Below are 21281 nucleotides of genomic sequence, written 5' to 3' on the forward strand. Positions count from 1 at the left end.
CTGATGCACTGTTTTGCGTACAAGTACTCAGGGACAAACATCAACATGTTTTTTGGTAAGTGTGTCTGAGTCTGCTGAGAGAGCATTTAACAAATGCAGCATAAGAGGAGCTGCAAGATGCTGAGGTTCCCTCTGTGACTGAGTAAGGCTGCATACCAGCAGTGGGGAATTTGATGCTCTCAATGTCCATTCAAGTGGCCTTCCTCCTTAAAGCATACATAGTGCTGCTCTGCAGATGGGTGACATGGGATAATGTTACAGCCTGATGGCTACTGAAGGAAGAGAGCTGCAGCACAGCCTAGAAAACTGTCACAACTTTGTTCAGTTTGTTTGTTTCTATGGAAGTTGGTTTTTTCCACAACTATACTTGTAGAGCAGGAACTGAAATTCAATCCAACTTCCTAATATATATGTATTTCTATTGGCAGCTGTATTTGAAGGTTTCTTTGGCTATTTAGCTTTGAGAGGTTGACAGGGCTATCTGAAATACACCTCTCTGATGATGAGATAACTGACTGTATCACAGCATGTGGGAAAAGCTTCCTGGGCAGCTAGAGATGAAGGAGAGGCAGTGGAAAGCATTCAGGTCCAAATCAGCTGGGAAGAGGGGACAGCTGCACTATACTACTATGAACAGAAAAGATGCAGTTTGGTTGTATCAAATGGGGGAGCGTCATCCCTAAGAAGGGAAAAGGCGTATGATAAACTGTCAAATAAGCCAGGTCCTGAGTTCTGGCTAGTGCAGGGATGGCAGCCTACCTGTGCATTTGAGGTGAGAATACAGGAATTATTTTAATAGAAAGATTACATTCTGAAGGCTATAGGTCCATTTGCAGGCTGGATCCCTGTTTTCTTCCTGTTGCAGAACATCAAATATCGTGGTATTCCCATGACAGCCTCACTAATCCAGCTGCTGCAGTTAGGAGTGACTGTAGCCTGGTCACATATGGAGGTTACTGAAGCTACAAACTAAACTCTGGCCATTGATATTTTGTACAGTCAAGTTCTCATCTCTGAAGTTCTGTGAGCAGAAAAATTCCATCTGTTACTCTTGGAGAAATATGTGAAGTATCCACATAATCTCTTCAGCCTCTCAGTTCTCACAAATCACAGGGTGCTCTGACGGACATGGTTGCCATGTTCATTATGAGAAAGCTGAAGTCTTGTCGCATAGTTTCAAAGTTAACTTTAACACCTTCTTGGATGTTATCTCAAACTGTGAGATTTGTGGGTTTTTATATTTAGTTCAGATTGTCTGCTATAATTGGCTTTGAGGCTGTGTATAGAAGGGTAGCTGACTGCTCAGGAAATACGCCTGCATTTCATGTTACTTAAAAACATGTGTCTGTCTTTTTGTCGTCTCAGAATCTGCTTTGCAGAGTAAGATTTGTTGGCATAACTCTTCAATTTACTTCCTTTATTTCCTTACTTCTGTGAGAATGGTATGAAGCTCTGCATCTTCTCACTTAGCCACACACTTGTCTTGACACCCCAGCCCACCCCTGGTGGTGCTCAGCTTGGCTCTGATTCAGTTTCACACAGCCAGGCAGCAGTGAAACCTGGAGGTGGGGGCACTCCTGGGAGCTCTGCTGAGAGGGACCCACACAGATGTGCTGAAGAGCACACCCATCCCTTTGCTGTGACTCCAAGCCTGCCTTGCGGTCGTCTACTCCCCGATATATTGTGCCTTCTAATTATAGAAGAAAGCAGTGTAATGACAGAGTTGTTTGCCTTGGACTTTTTGAGTAAAATGAAAATATATCTATATGGCTGTGATGTTTTATAGTGATAGTTGTTCTCAGTGGCTTGCTAGACGCCTTGGGTGATAAAGAAAAGTGAAGTTGAATTCCTTCAAAACATTCTGTGAATAGTGTGGAATCAAAATATAATGCAAGTCAGAAGTTTCTGTCTTTTTTTCTCCCCCAAACAAATGTTTTTTATTAATTTGCAGTTCAGTTGCAAGGTTAGTTGTAGTTGTTCCAAAATTTCAAAAATAAATCCATCTAGGATGATGGTTCCCAAGTGACATGCAGGGACATGCAGAAGAGCCAGCAGGCTTTTTAGATATGCTTTGAAATCTGAAGTAATTATAGCGGTCTCTCTGAAGTGTTGCATTCAGGTTATAAGCACATTTATGCAAGGATTTTGGCACATGCAGGTATATCATGGGACAATTAATGGATTCAGGAGGATGCTGGGAAGAAGGGCTCCTCAGGAGAGTTAAATACTTCAGCATCAGGTACTTACCTGGTGTGGATCTTACTTGATGCTTTGTTTCATAGTGATGCGAACATTTTTTCTTCTTAGTGGAACTCAGAGCTCTAATTGCGTAAATGCATATTTGTGGTAACCAGAAAAATTACAGCATGATGATCATATTAGTGACATGTATGATACTCTTGCTTGTCCTTTATTACATGTGAGTACTATGAATATCTCACTGTACATGAAACAGAATGAACAGAAGAATCCTCCCCTATTTCATCATGACACACTGTATCAGAAACCCCAGTGCTATGGGTTTCTAGTATTGATGTAATTCTTCCTTTGGAAGAGCTGTTTGGCTTAGCTGCACTCCCTTAAATGATGCTTGTTCAGCTGGAGTGTAGAAATACTTGTTAGTGCATAGCAAACCGTGCAGGAGGTGCAGCAGGGTTTGTGAATTGGATGTGCTGCAGCTGCTGTGCAGGGGTTGGAGTGTCCGGCTGTTCCCCAGCTGCTGGAATCTGTGCCAAGCTCATGTGCACACCCATCCTCTTATTGGAGCCTGGGCTTGAACCTGAGTAGCTGCTCGTGCCAAAAGAAAGGTGTCACAGCAGACCTCGTGTTAGAGAAAGAAATGTGACAAGACACACACTCGTGTTCAACAGCATGAAAAAATCCCAGTTTATTCTTCCTCACAGCTTGTCCAGCAGACTCTGACTCCAGCAGACTCCCACTGCAGGCTCAGACTGGCCTCCCAGCAGACCCTCATACCAGCAGTTCTCTTCCCATCTGGTCAGACCTCTCCCAACCCACTCTTTTATCACACTCATCCTTATTGACTATAGCTGTGACCTAAGGGCAAGGCTGTGACTTATCAGGGGTGAGGCTGCCTGTAGTCCATTCTCCTACAGAAAGGTAGGCATGAAGTGGTAGGAAAAAAATTATGAGACACAAGGGTCTGTTAGAGATGCTCCGCATTGTGAATAGAAAGTGCTTAGTAATGGCCTTTCAAAATGATAGTCAGTATTTTTCATAAATTATAATATAATTCAAAATTAAACAATTCCATTCCTGTATTTTTGCCTTCCTGCCACACAGCTGATAGGTTTAAAAATGAAGTATCAGCTGCAGAAGGAGCTGCACATTGTGGGGCAGGGAGTACAGTTAAGTTTCCTGAGGTGAAAAGGGGCCAAATCCACAGGTGAAGGGGATCCAGAGGAGGCCTCTCTGCTGTAACTTAATCTGAAGAACAGCTAAATTATTTTCTAAGTCAAAGCAAGTGATTCTAAACTAGTTCCCCCTTGGTAAACCGGTGGCATACTGATTTATAAATAACTGCTGTTTTCATGTTGTTTTTACAGTCTGTAAGATAGAGGAGCTTGAAGCTTTGGGGGTTATTTAGGTGTGTAGGTACAAGATTAATTTGTACCTTAGTTTATGTGGGCATATATGGGTGCTAATAATTTATTTGATCTTCACAGAAACAACCATCACCAAGTGCAGAGTGGTTTAAAACCATAGGAAGGCTAAATATTGCTTGTTAACATAGTTTGATTTCTGTATTGTGTATACCAAAGCCTCTTGTAAGCTTTTTTCTGATAAACATTCAAATCACTGAAAATAAAAGTTGAGGTATATTCTCACAAGACACCTGAGCCTCTCTGTAAGCTGCTCTCCCCTCTCAGCTCCTTGCCTGGCCTAGCTTCTTCTGCCTGTGGCTGTAATGCAGGTTACAATGGTACTTGAACTGCTTTGTTGCAGGTGAAGGCAAAAGGTAGTACTTTAAAATACTTCCAGCTCAAACTACGGAAATGTTGCTCAGACAAAGGATGTCCCTTGAGTGCTAGGTGACTCCAGTGTTCCTGTTTTACCTCTCAAAAGCTGAAGCTGCAGGCAGCTTCAGGATAAAGTGATGCAACCTTTGCAAGCTTCTGGGTCATGTTTGGACCTCACAGTTTTCTAACAAGTGATAAATGTGATACAATTGATAAAACTGATAAATTGATAATTTTTACCTGGAGCTGGACCATAACACATACTGTAGACATTTGAAGGAAATGCTGAAAACCTTTTGCTTTATGCTTGCCTATATCAGCAAACTAAGAGTGCTTGAATGTGTTGTGTGCAAATATTAATATACTTACGTGTATCAGTCTATTTGTACTTGTGTGTGTAGAGGGAAGGGGAGATAAAACCAGTTTGTGGCAAATGGAGGCAAAAAGTGGGATAAGTCACATCAAAACATGTATCTAAATGATTGCAATATCATAGCTGATGGAAAGGGTGATCTGCAGTAAAGTAAAATGTCCCTTTTTTGTCCCTGCCACCTGACAGCAGAATCTCTGTAGTTGCTGCACCCTTTGGAGTACCCTGTCTACTTGGGCTGCAGTTGAGTTTGCAAAATATTACAGGGAATGCAGTGTTTTAAAGCTACTGTTGTTTTGTCCTTCATTAAGGCACAACATGTTTTGATTTGTGTGGAGAATATCTTAAAGACTGCATGCTTTGGCAGTGTAAACAATTGGAAAAGGAAAACGCATCTGTTTTCTATTACAATCTAATATGTTCATCTGTGGCTTCTAACTAATGGGCACTTGTTTACATATTACCGAATATAGATTATAATTTTATAAACATAGTTTATAGTTGCATATTGGTTTCCTAAATAAAGAAAAGCAATAGTAGCTTATAGAAATGCTTGCACTGAGACAGTCCTGGAAGTCCAAAGAAGCAGCTGGTATCCAAGGGTGGGAGTGGAAAGCCTCTGCTTTCTGCACTGCCTTTCCCATAGCTCAAATACTGCCTCTCTTTATGCTCAAATCTGTTTGTTACTACTAATGACTTCTGCTTACTAAATTTAGGGTTTGTTGTAAATGGAGATTACAGCATTGTTTTCCTGTAACTGAATCTGATTTGTAAACCCTTAAGCAGAAGACAAAGTCTTCTTTAAGTGTTTTAAAGCAAAATGTCAGTAGACATCTGTGTACTTCCCTGGTTTAATCACTACATCTAAATTGCAGCTGTGGGATATTTCCAAACTCCTGTTTTCCTTTCTTACATTTCCATTAATTTTCAATGAAGCACGGCTTTGTTGAATGAATTGGGTTATTATTTTCTGATTCTCAAATACATCATGTAACTGTAGTGGCCAGTTCAACATTTAGAATCCACAGCGTTGAAATCTTACACATCTGAATGTATTATTACTGTTGGTTGATATAAGATTGCTCTGACTGAAAGAACAATGCAGAAAAAAATTGGTTGTTTAGTCCTCTCTTGAATGTCTAAACTTGACAGTACACTTCAAACAGCAGTAAAGGATTCATCTGAGCACAGAAGAGAAAATAAGAGTGTAGCATGTATAGATACATTCCTGAGCCCATGTGGAAGAAACCTGACAAACAAAAAAAGTAGGAAAAGATGGGAAGTTCATAAGTCTTCTTATTAAAAATCTGTGATTGCAATTATGCAAAAATCTGATGGTCTAAGATGAGTTAACTTTAAAATAATTGTTTTGTTTGCCCTATAAGGAAGTTCAGGGTATTTTAGCCAAGTTGCTTATTCTTTTGCAAATATATATTACAAGAAGATTTTTCACTTAAAAAGTCATATGAATGTCTGCATTGTCTATATTTTGCATGGTAAAATAGCAGAACATCTAATTTGCTCCTATTTTTTGACAACTTTCAGTGCTTAAGGCAGAAATTTCCCATGCTTGTTACTAGTCTCCCTCCAGCTGAAATTCACTGGAAAGCTTTAGCTGAAAGAATTTAACCATCTTCACTCCTTTTTCATCCCTTCCAACCACTGGTTCAGACAGCGCTGATGTTTTGCATATTTTGAAGTGACCTTGAAGTTTGGAAGGAAGCAATTGCTCCATTTCAGGGGGTGTGTTTGCCTGAAAGCCACACTTTGTTATGTCAATACTCTGAGTGACTGACAAATGCCAAGTTGCATTGACAGTAGAACTTGCTACACCTTCAGGTATTGTTTGAAAAAGCTGTGGCTCCCACTGTGTGAGCTTCCACAGACCCTGATGATGTTTTTCTCTTAGCAACCAGGACTGCAAGGTGGGAGAGAATCACAGATAAAAATGAAGTTTGAAAGTCATTTTTTTCTTGCTGAAATAGCAGGACTTTGACAGAAAGAAAAGGTTCCTGTGTTTGTATTTCATCATATTGTCTCTGTAGAAAAAAAAATGCCTGCAGATGCTATAGAAACTCCTGAGTTCTAGTTGTCATGATTTTTAGTTCAAATTAAACATTGCATTAAACCTTATGCATAGTTGGTAACTAGAGAGAAAGGAATACGCAATTATTGAGACTGGAGAACATGTAATAGAAAAAACAATAATTTCCAATATAGGATGTATTTATCTGTAGAAAATAACTGTACTTAGTTTTTCCCTTCTCCTTCTATGATAATTCTTATTTCTAACAGTCCTCAGAATTTAAACTGGAAATCACTAATTCTGTCTGATAACACGGAGGTTTGGGGGAGAGGGTGTTTGTTTTCAAGGCAGAGAACTGTCCTGGTTTTGGAGAGCTTTTTTGTCCAGTAATGCAACTGAACTACTTTTTTCATGCTACTATAGTGTATTCTAGCTCCTTTTTGTATATACACACGCACTTACAAGCAGTGGTGTTACACTCTTACCTTTTGTACATGTGATAAGTAGAAGATGCATGTTACAGAACAATGTGGGAGGCAATATACCTTCTGATAGAATTCTAAACTGCAAAATATGTATTTTTGTATGATAAGATATTTTCAGAATTTTATTTTTTTTCTTAAGTGATTCAAAATGATGAAACCTATCTTCAGAAAAGCTTTAGCAATATGAAAAATCTGCTGTTGCTGGAAAACAGATGTACAAAATAACATCGAGATCTCTTTAGTTGCTGTGATGTCTACTTTTTTTTTACCCCAAAAGACCATGAACGTTGAAGTTTTATAACAAAAATACTAGCTATATCTTAATTAAAACCTTCATTTAAGAGAACTGGACCTTCAATGTGAATATTTTTGGCTCTGGCATGAAGATACAGATGGAAAGTAGAAATTGGGATAGTCTGCCATTGTTCATGTGTCCTCTTTAGTGTAGCTTGGCCATTCAGAGTCCCTACCTTTGGAGGTACAGGGAGTTTCCAAATGTACACAAAATTAAAAAAAAATGCAATATTCTGTTGGATAAAGGGGGAACACTGGAAGAATTTATAGGTAGCTTCTGAAAGCAGAAATTGTTTTAAAAGGAACTGAGCTGTGAAATGTCTTGAAAACTACACTGCTGCTTGTCACAACTGCTGATTATTTTTAAAATTATATTTAAAATTTTATTTTATAATTTCCCTCTACATTTCAGGCTGCCTTCTTTCATCTCAGGCACATCTTTGATTTGCACTTGCTCCATGAAGTATAATGCAAGCTTCTGTTTTTTAAGTTACATCTATAAGGCTGAATGGAACATTACCCTCCTTGTTTGACCTCCCACATGCAATACACAATCCATTAAATCTCATGTAATATTTAAGAATTTAATACATTCTTTGCATAACATAACAGTAATAATACTGACAAAACACTGCTCCAAGCAAAACTGCTTATACAAACAGCTGATCTGTGAGCAGTGGAACTAATGAAGCCGTGTTTGCTGTAGATTTTTCTCTTCTATTAACTGGCCCTTTCCCCTCTGCAGCTTCTCTGCAGTATCTGAGCAGCAGTGCTGGGCTGTGAGGGGATGGGTGCAGGGGTTTTGTGTGGGTGCTGACCAGCCTGCTCTCCTCTGCATTTTGGGGAGAGTTTCAAATGTATCATCAGGTACTTTCGTAGACACTGAGATTATCAGCAGGCCAAGTTAGTACAGATTCTCCTCGTGGTTTAAGAGGACTGAGTGGCCAGTGGCCCAAGTTTGTGTGGTAGGTTATGAGAACAGAGAACTTTCTGTTTTATGAGATTGTAAAGTGCAGTGATACAGCATGATAAGCCTGGATTTTTATATATTTTGTCAAGGTTAATGTCTAGAGGATGTTTTCAGTCAGTGATTAACCAAGACTTCTTAATAATAATATGTGATGTTGTGTACAGATCCTTTAGTGTGAATTCTAGGCCTTTAGTCTGTGCTGCTATATCCTTTTAATTTTCAATTGACTTATACTAATAACTTCTAAAGGGTTATCCTTAACAACTCATGGAAGATTTATGTGTGACAATAATACAGTGTCTTATCATCTAGTGAGATTCTTACTGATACTCTTGTGAACAACTTTCATTATATGGAAAGAATTTCATGTGGCATGTTCTTTTAAAAAGTTTAAAATATCTAACTAAAAATTTGGAGATGAGAAAAACTTTCACCTAGTTTGACTTTTGCTTGTGTAATTATACAGTTTCATAATGCTAGATTGGTGTTGCAATTAAGTAGCTAATGTGACTGTTGATTAGTTTCCCATTTGAAATCAGGGCAACTGAACAAGTGAAGGTTGGTCCATTTAGGCTGTTAGTAACTTTAAAATATAATATTGGCAGTCATTCAGGCTTTTAAGATTTCACTGAAGGAAACTCAAAAAACGCATCAGTAAAATACTTAATTTGTCTAATTGGTCTTTATAATTTGGATTTAATTCACAGCTGTATCCAAATAGGGCTCCCCCCTCCCCAAGTGCCTGCCAGGTGCTGCCTCCTCTGCTCATGTATTTCAAATTTGAGATAGCTTCATTGTTTTGAATGAGATTGTATTTCCTTTGTGCCCTTTCATCACCCCATATTTAGTATTTTCTTGTCACTATGGTTTCAGGAAATAAATTGGATGACAGTTGTTCTGAAAACCTAATCTATATACAAACAAGTTTTTCAGTGTTTAAATGGTGCAATGAATAGTTCAGCGTGGACTATGTCAGAGCTCATTAAAGTGCTCAGCATTGTTTTTGAGGTTAATCCTGTTGCAGTCCGGGGGTGATTGCTAATTCAGTAGAGCTCTTGCTTTACCTGTGAAAGCTTATTTTCTGATGTTGGGATTTTGTTGTCTTTTTTTTGTTCTCCAGCTAAAAATTCTATTGCATGTAGAGTTTACTTAATTTTATAAATCTGTTTTAATGTGGAATAATACACCAAATTCATATAGTCACACTCACATGTTATTTATTTTTCTAAGCATTGATACTTTTGCCTCCCACCCTGGTGTGTATGGGTTGTTGTCGTTTCAGACCATGTAGCACAAAACATACATTTCCCACACAGAACATTTTCTCCAGTTTGTAGGAGTGATCCAGGAATGAGACATTTTTTCAGTTCTTTTTATTCTCAGCAGTGCGTAGCTGCCCAATGTTTTATTTATAGCACCTTGTCCAGATGCTGCCCTGTGTCTGTGTTTTGTGGGCACTGTCAGGACATTACCACCCTGCTGTCTGCCCCTGGCACAGCCTGAACTCTGCTGGCAGGTAGCAGTTCTCAGCTCACGGGCAAGGCACTGAGACACAGGAGGATTAGGGCAGAAAAATGATTCCCTCAATACTGTAGTGACTGTGCATGTTTGAGACTTCACAACTTCCTCACAATAAAATTTCATTTAGGAAGTAGATGGAGTTTTATCTTTTCCTTGAGACCAAGACAAAGTAACGAGTAAAACTACAGAGAAAAGCAAACCAAGGGCAGAATTAGATTTCAGGTATTTCTGCATGTGGTTGTGTGCTTGTCCAACTGGCTGTATGTTGTATATCCCAACTACAGCACTTGAGTTTTGGCAGCTTTTGACTATGGCTGATGCTTTGAATTTCAGTTATCAGCTTAAGTGTCAGAGGAGTCTGAGCTCCAGGTTTGAAGGGCTGGGAAGAGGAAGATGCCATGTGACTCTTAGAGAAGTTTTGCAATTTATGGCAGAGAGGGAAGGCAAAAAGGTCAGGTCAGATGAGTGCAAATTACTAGAAACAGAGTGTGAATGTTTGTGGATGTACGTGAAAATGCATTCATACTGGAACAAATGATGTTGTAGTCGGTAGTTTTCTAGGATTTCTTATCTTGGCCTACAAAGCAGAAAACAACGTGTCAAAGCAGCTGATGTAATTAATTTAATGTCAGACTGATGGTGATATCTTAGTGAAAAACTAAATCTGTGGTTAAACTATTGTTTTCTAGTCCAGCTTTAAGATGTAACAAACTTGGCTGTTGCTTTCTGCTTTTTACCAAAGGCCTTCTCCTTTCCCTTTATTAAAGTACAATCCCTAATTTGTTTTCAGCTGTTTCTGCTGTATATTCTGTTTTAATATTATGGAGTAGCAGACGGTTTCAAAATAATGGATTCTTTCTTTCTACCTTGGCTTTCCAAACTTCTTGGTACAGTTTTGTCAACTTTACAATATTTCATTTGTTCTTATCCCTTTCCTGCTTTGTTTTCTTGGCATGCTTTTCACAATGTGTTTTCCAGTACCTCCTTATTAACCTTTTTTGATATTTAATGCGCTGTTGTTTTGAATTGAGGAAGTGTTTCATCCAAAATCACTGCACAACTTCCTTCCCACGCTGCTGCCCAGACGTGCTGCAGACAAGCTACTTAATTTGCACTGGCAAAATTTCAAAGTGAAGGTCAGCTGGCCAGGTTATCCCCCTGCTGGGCTGCTGTATCCCTTCCTAAATGCCATTTTTCTTCTGTCTGTTCTGCATTTTCCCCTTATTTGTCCATTGAGAGGAAAATGGCTCCAGCGAAGTTGAATGGTGTGACTCCTTTCTTGCTTTAAGCTGTAACTCTCACAATTTAGCATGTATCATGAAAACAGTTTCAAGGCAGTTTAGACTATTTATTTAGGGGGTTTCTAACATGTTGTCAGAGAAAATAAATCTGTAAGAAAATGAGCATTATAAAGTTGGGTCAGAAAAGCACAGGAGAAAGTGGTGAGGTTTGGCTTCTGGAATGGGGAACCGGCCCAGAGTGTCAGAAAGGCATGTGAAATACAGATTCACAGAAAAATGAGGATATTCAGCAGCTGAGATATATTCTGATTATGTGGTAGCTACACTGGATGTAATGTGTTGCTGAGCTCCACTGCTGATGTAGTTTAGTTGATATAATACGAGCACAGCTTCAGTGCACTCAATTTTGATCAAAATTAATTGTGTATGTTTAAATTGCTGACAAGCTGAGGGGGTGTGAGTGCATCTAAACGCACCCAGGTCATCTGATTCTCTACAGTCAGAGCAGTTATAATGATTCCCAGCATTGGTGAGTTTATTGAATTCGAAACTGCCATTAAAAGTAATTTAATTTGAAAAATAAAAGTTCTAAGAAAGCTCCCTTGAAGAACAAATTGCATAATGAAGTTGTTTCTGGGTTTGCCTTGTTAATATTGTCACTATTTGGTTATATGTTTGATAAAGATAGAAACTGAGCAGTGTTTTCTTCTGAAGGATACAGCCATACAAAGTGAACTTCACCAGTGCTTTCTTGAACAGAGTGTGGATTATTGGGTCCTCATGAGAGGTGTGAATGCCACAAATTCTTCAGGGTTAGACTCTGCAGACTTGGTGAGCTGAACAGTACAAGTTCCAAAATAATGAATGATCCCAGCTGTTGAATTTGCAAGTTTATTTGAATCTTAAAGACAAAAGCAGTGTTGCCCTGTGAGGACTGAAGCTCATAACTGTTAGGTGGTGCACATTTAGGGTGTGATACTGCTCTCATTATTGCAGTCTGAGGAGAAGAGAAGACCTTGGGCCAGCAGTGGGTTTATCTGGAGGATATCAAACACAAACAGTGCTGCCAAGTGTATTAGAGGAACATTATGAGAAGATTTGGGATGAACTTGGAATATTGATCTCATGAGATCCCTGGCTTTGTAATAACATCATTATTTTCAGTCCTGAAACAAAGGGGTTTTCTCTGTTGTAAGCTGGACTCAACCTTTAGCTGATTACTCAGATGGATTATTAGTAATGGAAGGGAAAGATCCAGACCTTCAGTCCTTACAAAATTGGAAGACACAAACATGAGAACCCCATTTATAGCATCACACCTTTTTATGAGAAAGACTCTGACCAAATTTTTCATTTTATAGAAACCAAACAACCACAAATCTACAGGCTGCATCTTGGATTTTTGTATCTTGCAACTGCTGAACGCTTGTTTTGTTTTATGGCTTGCTTAGCTGTGCCACCACAAGAAAAGTTGTAGAATTTCTTTACAAAACATGCTATTGAATTTAAGCTCTTTCTTTCTAAACTTAATTGTATTTTGTTTCATTTAGTCTTCAAAAACCCAAAAAGTCGGTAACTATTTTTTCCCAAAATTGAAAAGATGAAATATTTAATCAGAAATTCAGTATTTGGATCATCACTCTTGTTCAAACCCCTAACTGCTACTGATTTTGTGTAGTAGAATAGGAGATGCCTTCAGTATTTATTTTACATAGAAGCTTTGTGATTTCCTTTTTCCAGTATGTTTTATGGCAGTGCAGAGAGCTGGCTGGTTCCTCTTTATTGGTGGGACCAGGCAAATCTGACCTCCAGCAGCTTCACTCTCTCCCATGGCAGGTGCTCGGGGCAGGCAGTCCTTGGCTGTGTGTCTGTGGAGCAGCTTTCCTGCTGACCTCAGTGATGGGCTCAGTTTTCTCTTGAATGAGTTTAAATCAGGTTGACATGCTGTGAAGCTGAAATCAAACATACAAATTCTTCTCTGGGCAGAAGCTCATCCAAAGAATGTGTGTGGTTTAGTTTGTGCTTTCCCACTGTACTTAGATCCCAGGAAATGGGTTGTTAAATGTAAAAACCTGGTTCTGCTCATCATCCTATTTTTAAAGTCTCATAGTTGTTTTTTCCCACCTTCTCTTTCTGGAGAAAAGAGGAAAATTTTCTGCTGTAGTGAGGATGACCTTTTTTGTGCCAGTGCTGTACACGAACTTTGTCTGAACCAATAGCAGAGAGACGGTATCATCTGTAAGTGGTCTTTAGGTTCCTTCCTCCGGCAGTGAATGATGTCTGTAAAGACAAAACCGGGTGGAAACACCAAATTCAGTTATTCTGCTTTATAGGAAAGGACTTGGTGAAACCGAATTTTCAGCAATTCTCCATTTAAGACGTTCACGGAAAAGCTGAAATGGGCATTTTGGGGTACAAGGAAGAAAAGCTTATCTATCAAATGTAGATTACAGCCTGTCAAGTTAAATAGCAATGTTGTAATTACTTTGTTTGGTTCTGTTTGGAATTGCTTTTGTTAGAGCCGGGCTGCAATTAACACACTGGAGCAGCCATTGTTCCTGCCCGCATTCCTTGGCTCTGCCGGCGTCGCTGCGAGGGGGGGAGCGCTGCAGCTGATTTGCATCGCTTTGAAAAGGAGTTACTTGAGCTAGCTTAAATTTTGGTCTGTGTTTTTAATTTATCCGAAGGAGATGCTTCCCGTGCCTGTGTGCACGCTGGTGATGCCGGGGAAGTGCAAGTAGGTCCTGGGTCGGTGTCACCGTTTCCTTCCCCTTGGCTCACGGCTCATGCGGATGTCAACAAGAGGAGTTGTAAATGAGATTTTCAAGACTTCTTAATGTGTTTACTTTGTATCGGATCCCTAAAGACACTCCGTTACACCTGTCCGGGCAAAGGGTGCCCAGGCTGCGCCGAGACCTCGGCGGGTGGAGTCCTCCCGAGGATGTTCATCGTGGTTCTCCTTTTGTTCCGAGCTCTTGTTCATGAGCTTTTTTCTCTTTTTATGAGCTAGATCTGTTCATTATGTGGGAAGCCACTGTTTAATCTCCGCAGAATAAGATGATCTATGTGATCCTAAAGTAAAAAACAAACGCACTTCTAAAACCTTGTGTTTGTAACTAATAACTAAGACAGGGAGTCTTCAGCTAATCCTTGCTCATGGTTTCAAATGAGGTGTTGACGGGATAGGAACAGTTCTGGAGAATGTGTTTGGATTAACAAGGTTAATGGCAGAGCTGCAAAATATCCTCATTTGGTAGATTCAGAAAAAACCTGCATTTTCTTCAGTCAAGAAGCATTTTTTCATTGACCTGGCTGTGTCACCTGTGGCGTTGTTTCCTAAACAGACGCCAGCTGCCACTGGAAGGTGTCACAGTGGGCGGAGCAGCTCTGCTGTTTGGAGCTCTGTTAGCCCCTGCTGTGTTAATCAGTGACAAAGTAGTTGCATTCATTTGCTGAAATGATGGTGGAACTTCAGCAGCAACTTCATGTTATTGGACTGTTTTGAAATTGAATGACCCTTTGGAAGGGCATTTGGTGTTTTAGGGACAAGACACATTATTGGCTTTTAATAGCAAATGGAAGTTTAAATTTGCTACTGGAAAGCCTTTTGCTGGAACACTGCTTGAGTTTTCACTTTTGTTTGCTTTGTTTTATTTTTTCCTCCTTGGTTACTTTCAAAGAGAATGGAGTGTAAGGAAGGAGTAAGGATTACACTTTAAGTGTAGTTTAGCAACACATCTATGTTATGTATGAAAATTCTGTTTAACTTCAGAAAAGATATATTAAGCTGTCTAGACACTCTGCTCTTAGTTCAAAATTTTAAGTACTCTTCTTCTCCAGCTCCCCAATAATGGAAATAAAATGAAATAGCACCTTATTTTTAGTTACTGAATTTAAGAATGAGATTTCAGCTGTAATAGGAACTGCAGCTAGCTGTGCTGTATCCATCCTGGACTAAGAGATTTGAGAAGGAAGCTTTGCCAGCTGGAACGTGCATCAGTGTTATCTGCATGTGTGTTGTAACAGATGTTGAGCAGAGACTGCTTGTCAGAGGTACCTTGTAGGAACTTTTAAAGATGCCTGTTTGTTTCAGTACATTTTTCTTGCATCGCTAACTTTTTCCATAAAGTCAACCACAAACTGCATTATTGGGGACTCCAGCTGAAACTTGTGGTGAATAGGAAATAGATTAAACACAGGTTTTCCCTTTTCTCGGGTTGCCAACAGTGATGTCAGTAGGTTTAATGATCCTTACCTCAGCTCGCCGCTGTCCTCGCACTCCCTATTAAAACACTTGTCTTCTGCACTGTTTTGTGTGTTGTTAAGGAAATGCTGATGGCTGGAGGTATCCAGCCAATGACTTCATTTCCAAATAAGGTTCTTTCACCTTAAAGCACACTGCAATAGCTCACTGAGGAGAGAGGAGATTCAGACTGTTCTGTCAAAAATTTGGGAAATACTCTTTTGAAGTCCATGCAAAGAATATTTATATGCTAAAACTGAGGATAGGGCTTTTGGCTGTGCATGAGGCACACATAATGGATCCAAGATTTATAGGTTGAGTGTATTTCCAGTGACCTCGGAGGAGCAGCTTTGCTCTCAGATTGTTTCCTACACATCTTTGTGCATTCAGACAGAACAGGCACCACTGTACTGTAGCAGTGGTGTGGGTTGTCGTTCTCGGTTACTCAACTCATGTTTTGTTGAAAGAGACTGGTCAGAGGAGTTGCATATGAAAGCCAGTAATTGCAATTAATAGTTTCAGATGGTCTTTAGCAAAGATCCTAGTTGATTTTTTTTCCTTCCCAAAATTAAAAGAAAACAGAAGCTACCAATACATCTTTAGGAAAGGGTGACAGACGAATTTCCGTGTTGTACTGCTGAAGAGCTGGAGGTGTAAGTACAAGCTTGAAACTGCTCCATGCCCCTGTGTCCTGTCATACCTGCAGCTGACATTTGTATGAAATTCAGCCTGTACCAGGTCATATCCTACATGATTCTGGCTCTTCATCCTGTCTCCAGCTCTTGGTATTTCAGGCTTCTGTGACTTTTCACTCTTTTTACATATGTGCAGCACTATAATGTACAAGTGTTTGGGTTTCTGTAACTGTGGGTTTCTTCTTCAGGTTTCTTTTCTGAGTGAATTTCTCTAGGAAGTGTTTTGTTTTTCCCATAGACTTCTTACTCTCTTTCTTCCTCTGCTCTTCTGACTTTGGAGTCCAGGAATAAATGCCCTGCAGTAGTGGTTGAGATGACTTCTTGGCCGTATTGATGGAATTGGTGAGGAATTGGATGGGACAGGCTGTTTTGTCCAATACATGATGTATTTGAGTTTAGATGACCTGAATACTGGTGAAGAGGTGTAGAACTTGGCCCTGATAGTGCAAATCATGTATTATTTATGCTCTTAAAATCTCTTAGCAGAATCAAGTCTGGCCATGTAGAAAAGCTGTTTCTTCTACTTGCCCTGTGGGTGCAGGGCAGGATGGACCTTTGGGCCCTGCTGGGGGCACACAGCTGTTCCTCTGGCCCTGCTGGATGGGAGCTGGTGTGGAGCACCCACCTGGGATATGCAGCACACACATCACACACACTTTGCTCCTCTATTTAAATGAAGCCATTTCTCCTTTTTTGCTTGTCTTTATTAATAAAGTATGGCATTACTGGCTAATTTTAGGTCAAATGTAGTTGAAAGCTGCACAACTATGTGAAGCTGTGTATAGATATTCGGGTAGGAACATTCCAGTAGATTGCAATGTGAGTGCAGAAGAAAGTTGAAAGTAAATAAGAGATCTGTGAGATAATTCTCCAGGGAGTTTTTACAGCATACCACACATCATTTGCAGGGATAGGCTTTCCTTTCACTTGAAGGACCACACAAAGTAAATTTTGTTTCTTGTGCAATTAAAGAATATAGGACAGGAGGTCTTTTCAGTTTTTTCACTTCAACATGTCTATGGGAAGCCTTTATTTGTACTGAGGAAAATGCACTGTTTACCTGTCGTTTCAGGAGCACAGTTAATATTGAACATAGAAATAGACACACTTTTATGTCAAATACGAGTCTTGCTTCAGCAGATTTTAGCAAAACAACTGAAATGTAAATGCTGGTAGTCCTGTAGCCCCAGTTAAAAGACAAATTGGATTCATTTCAATGCTGTGTGGTTCAGTCCCCAGTGGGTCTGGCTGGATGTCAGTGGTGTGCAGAGAGGAGCTGGGGCTGTGGTGTGGGAGGCCCAGGGGTGGTGGGCAGTGGGGACACCAAGGCTGTGTGTGTGGCCAGCCAGTGCCACAGGAGCTCAGGAGCAGTGGGAGGCAGCCCTGGCCTGTGAGCTCAGCTCTGTGTCCCCCAGCAGGGACCGTGCTCCCCACGGAGCCTGGAGCAGCTGCCAGCAGGACACGAGGCCATCCAGCCCCAGGTGCATCCTGCTGGGCACTGCCTTGCTCCTGATCAGGGCTGGGACTGACAGCCTGCCTGGGGAGAAGCAGCAGAAAGGCAGAGTCCAGAGGACTTGCTGCCCCAGACTGCTGTGTGTACCCTGGGTCAGGAAGGCTGCAGCAGATGAGGAGAACTGGGGGGACAGGGCCAAAGGCAGCTTCTGGCATTCATCCCCCACCAAACCTGTGCCGTGCATTATTGGGGTTGTAGGACTTTCTTAATCACCTACCCCTCTCTCAGAGGGAAGTAGAATGTAGATAAATTTATGGACTTTACCAGGATTTTTTATGTACCGTTTTTTTTAGAACTTGTATATCAAATAGGGAATGGTGATGCTGCAGCCTGAATGGGCCATTCCTTGGTCATCCTTCCCAGGCCAGCCGTGGTGTTTGCAGGTGCCAGGAAAGCCTCTTGTAGGGCGTGGCATACAGTGGATCCTTCTTGTAGCTGGTGAAAACACCAACAGCAGGCTGGTGTTTGGAGCTTTTCTTTCTCTTGTTACAGGAGCTTGTCAGAGTTAATCAGTATGGACACTTAAATTGTTTCTGCTTAGGTGAATCTCTTGCAAGTTTTAAATGTGTTTCTGACTGCTTTGAATTTTATTGCCAACATCTGTTTTAAATGCTTTTGGGATTCACATGCTTGAGTACAGTTCAACTGTGTATGTCACAATTTTCACAATTTTTCAAGGTGCTAACACTCATTTTGAATGATAACTCTTTTAAAGAGAAAAGAAAAAAAAGAAGGGGGAGGGCAATAATTGCAGAAAGGTTTTAAAGTGCTCATGATGCTAATTTTCTCTCTCTTTCAATTTCAGAATGATGACCTACAGAACCTCACCAAATCCTTCTTTTAAACTCATGGGTATCAAGACTATAAATGTTTCATGCTATCACAACTAGGACCTCACCTCCTCCTCCTCTTCCTCTGTAAATGGGTACGATGCATCCAGTTCAGTTTGTTTACTTTACACAAACCTCAGGAGTTGTTGACTGAGCTGCACATCCTGTGTTGTGCCAAGCAGAAGCACTGTGACACCTGGACAAGTCTCTCTTCATCCTCTACCGTAAGGACTTAGCTGGCCACATGAACTGATGTGCCCACCACTACATCATGGTGAGAATGGGTATTTTACTAGCACATTTACACAACTTCATTTGCTGCTGAAAACCTGTATGACAAATCATCATTGTAAATTATTACATACAAAACTTAATGTTGGTTGAAGAGTATTAAATATTTAACATAGGTTTTGATTTATACATGTACTTTTTTAATTAAAATGTAACTTTTCCTACAGCACATCTTTTTTGATGTGGAACTGAGGTATACTATATTCTGTTGTAAACAGAGTGGGGAACCTGCTTAAAACAAGGCTTCTAAGAATAGAGTAGGGTACTATTCTTGTTTTAAGATTGTAATTCAGAAAATAATATAATATGAGTCATTGGTCCCTGGGCCTTGATTGTACAGAATATTTACTGATACTATCAGTTGTAAGATAACCCTGATGTTGAGCTGAATTCTTTCCAAAAGAAAAATAATTTTGTACTCCTTGTAAAATAATAGTCTGTATTAACTGCAATGAAGACAAACATTACTGTACATGGGTATTTACAAGTCAACTTGAATTCATCAATTGCACAGGAACTGACAAAAAAAATCAGAAAAAAGAAATCAAAGTCTTCCATTGTATATATTGTAAAGAAGAAAAACAACAACAACAAAAAACAACCAACAGGAAACAACAAAGCAAAATGGAAACAAAAAAAAAAGGGTGAACTTTTTAAATTGACTCTTTCCCTGGAATGAAAATGTGGGTGTTTGTAAATTCTGGAAATCTCTTTCTATATGTAATAAACTAGATACTGTTTTATCTGCTGTAGTGGATTTTGGGTCTTTTTTATTTCCTTGGCAAGCTGTCTCCAACATCTGAAATTGTCCCACCATGTTTCTCTGATGTTTCCATGGTTTGTCATTGAGAATGTCTGTGGACCACCGTAGCTTAAGAATGAAGTATAAGTAAGTAGAGTAGGGAGTATGCTTCCTTGCATTATTTCACTAAAGCCCTAGTTTCAGTTTTCTGGAGACTTTTCAGGATACAGCTCTCCTTCCACTGAGTTTGGGGGAAGGGTTCATAGTATGTAAAACCACTTGGAAGCCATAGCAAGACTTCAGTATAAAATTCAAAAAGCACAACTCAGATGATTATCTAGAAATCCATGCAAGAGGCACGACAAGGAAGAATTCTGTGCCTCTCCTCTGCTTTACACTGATTCTGTGCAGACAAAAGTTCTTTTGCAGAGTCTTCATTCTTTTAGGGACTGGAAAAATACTGAGATCATGGATTTTCAAGTAAAATGTTGTTGAAGTGATAATTGAATTTGAAGCCATGTCAGGTCCCTGTTGGTCCCTCCTGCTTCCACAAAGCAACTCCATGGACTAGTGCACATTCAAAAGAATTCTTGTTATCAGGAAAAGGCAGGCAGGCACAGCAGCAGCTCTCCCTGCAGGAAGGCTGTCAGCCCTCAAAGCAGGGGTTTATTCCCCTTGAGATGTTTATGATGCCTGGGATTAGGCAGTGGTTAGTGTGGCGTCCACTTCTGATGCAGTACAGATGAAGGGGCCATTGCACAGCTGCTCTTCACCTCTCCTTTTGCTGGAGGCTTACCAGTCCCTTAGCTCTGCTGGTGTTGCTGCACATATAAAACCACTTTGACCCTGTGAAGCAGAATACTCACTTAAGAAAGGACTTGTAGCTTAAAAATTATTAAATCATTCCAGATTCGCTGGGGACAACTGCAGCAGTGGTGATGCTGGCAGAGTGAGGGTGCTGGGGCGTGGGGAGGCTGCAGCGTGAGAGGGACCTGTGCCTGCCCAAGTGCTGCCTTGGGAAATCTTGGCCTTTGCTGACAGAGCAGTCTCCTCCCAAAAGTTCTGATACCAGGCAGTAGCAGACAAGAGGCTTTGCTGCTTTTTTTAATGTAGGAGGGGGCAAGTGGATCTAGAGTAGCTCACCTGTTACCCTTGATAAGCAGTGATGTGGATTTTTCCAAAGAACCTTTAATACCTAAAAAGGCAGCACTTGCTTTAAAAAGAAAGCCACGTGCATAAGACCAATATTTAAATTTCCAAATTACCCATTTTAATTTTATCTTAAGGTTCAGTGTGTTGATTTGGTTGCCAAATATTAGCCTGTGTTGATCTTTAAGTGCCTTGCATAGAAAAACATTTAATGTCCATTGTGCTTTGGATTGTTGCAGGTAATTCTCAGAATCTGGCAATTCCTAAAATCACAAGTTTGGAGGTGCCGGAAGCCACTGTTAAGGTTTAAAAGGTCACCAGTGAGTTCATTTAATGTTGGGAGGAGTATTTCACAGTTATACCTCTGTGAGCAAATTTTGTTCATAAACCAAAATGAATTCTATGAAAGTGTAGGAATTGACAGTGGTCATTAAGGATGGCAGGGGGAATACTGCTGGTCTAGTGGGTTTCCATTCATCATAGTGATAACACATGGGCAGAGAAGGAGCTTGTTAAAGATGTTAATGTGCATAGGGCTTACCTTAATCATTATTGTTTCCTAAGTAAAATTAAAGATGCCTGTTCAGCAAATGTTTTGAAAAGACTTTTGCAACAAAGTGCATTCATAACCAAACCTAAAACTCTTGATTATTGCATAGATTTTTATTCTTATGAATTACAAACTTTAATAAATACATGATTATGAACTAAACCCTTTTAAATTAAAGCATAAATGCCTCAAAAATACAGTGCTATACTATCTTATCCTTTTATGAATTCTTTTGCTCTGTCTGCCACATTGTCATTTCTCTAAGTTTGAAAATGAGCACATGGGATGAGCCCTAGATCAGCTGGTAAAACTCAGATGCTTGGGAGTTTATATTGCTTTTAATTTTTTTCAAGTGGAAGTTTCTGGTTATTATTTGAGTTC

The 21281-nt window shown here is 40.0% G+C and overlaps 1 protein-coding gene across 1 annotated transcript in view; it reads left to right on the top strand.

Annotated features, from left to right (window-relative positions):
* The window catches only part of IRS1 (insulin receptor substrate 1), a 48601-nt gene extending 29399 nt beyond the window's left edge, over window positions 1–19202 (top strand). The window contains exon 2 of the mRNA XM_083868847.1: window positions 18144–19202. The gene's annotated coding sequence lies outside the window, so the exon portion shown is untranslated. The remainder of the gene's footprint in view (window positions 1–18143) is intronic.
* Window positions 19203–21281: the final 2079 nt, after the last annotated feature.

The sequence above is a fragment of the Zosterops lateralis genome (genome assembly GCF_965231275.1).
Source record: "Zosterops lateralis genome assembly, chromosome: 10".
Classification (NCBI taxonomy): domain Eukaryota; kingdom Metazoa; phylum Chordata; class Aves; order Passeriformes; family Zosteropidae; genus Zosterops; species Zosterops lateralis.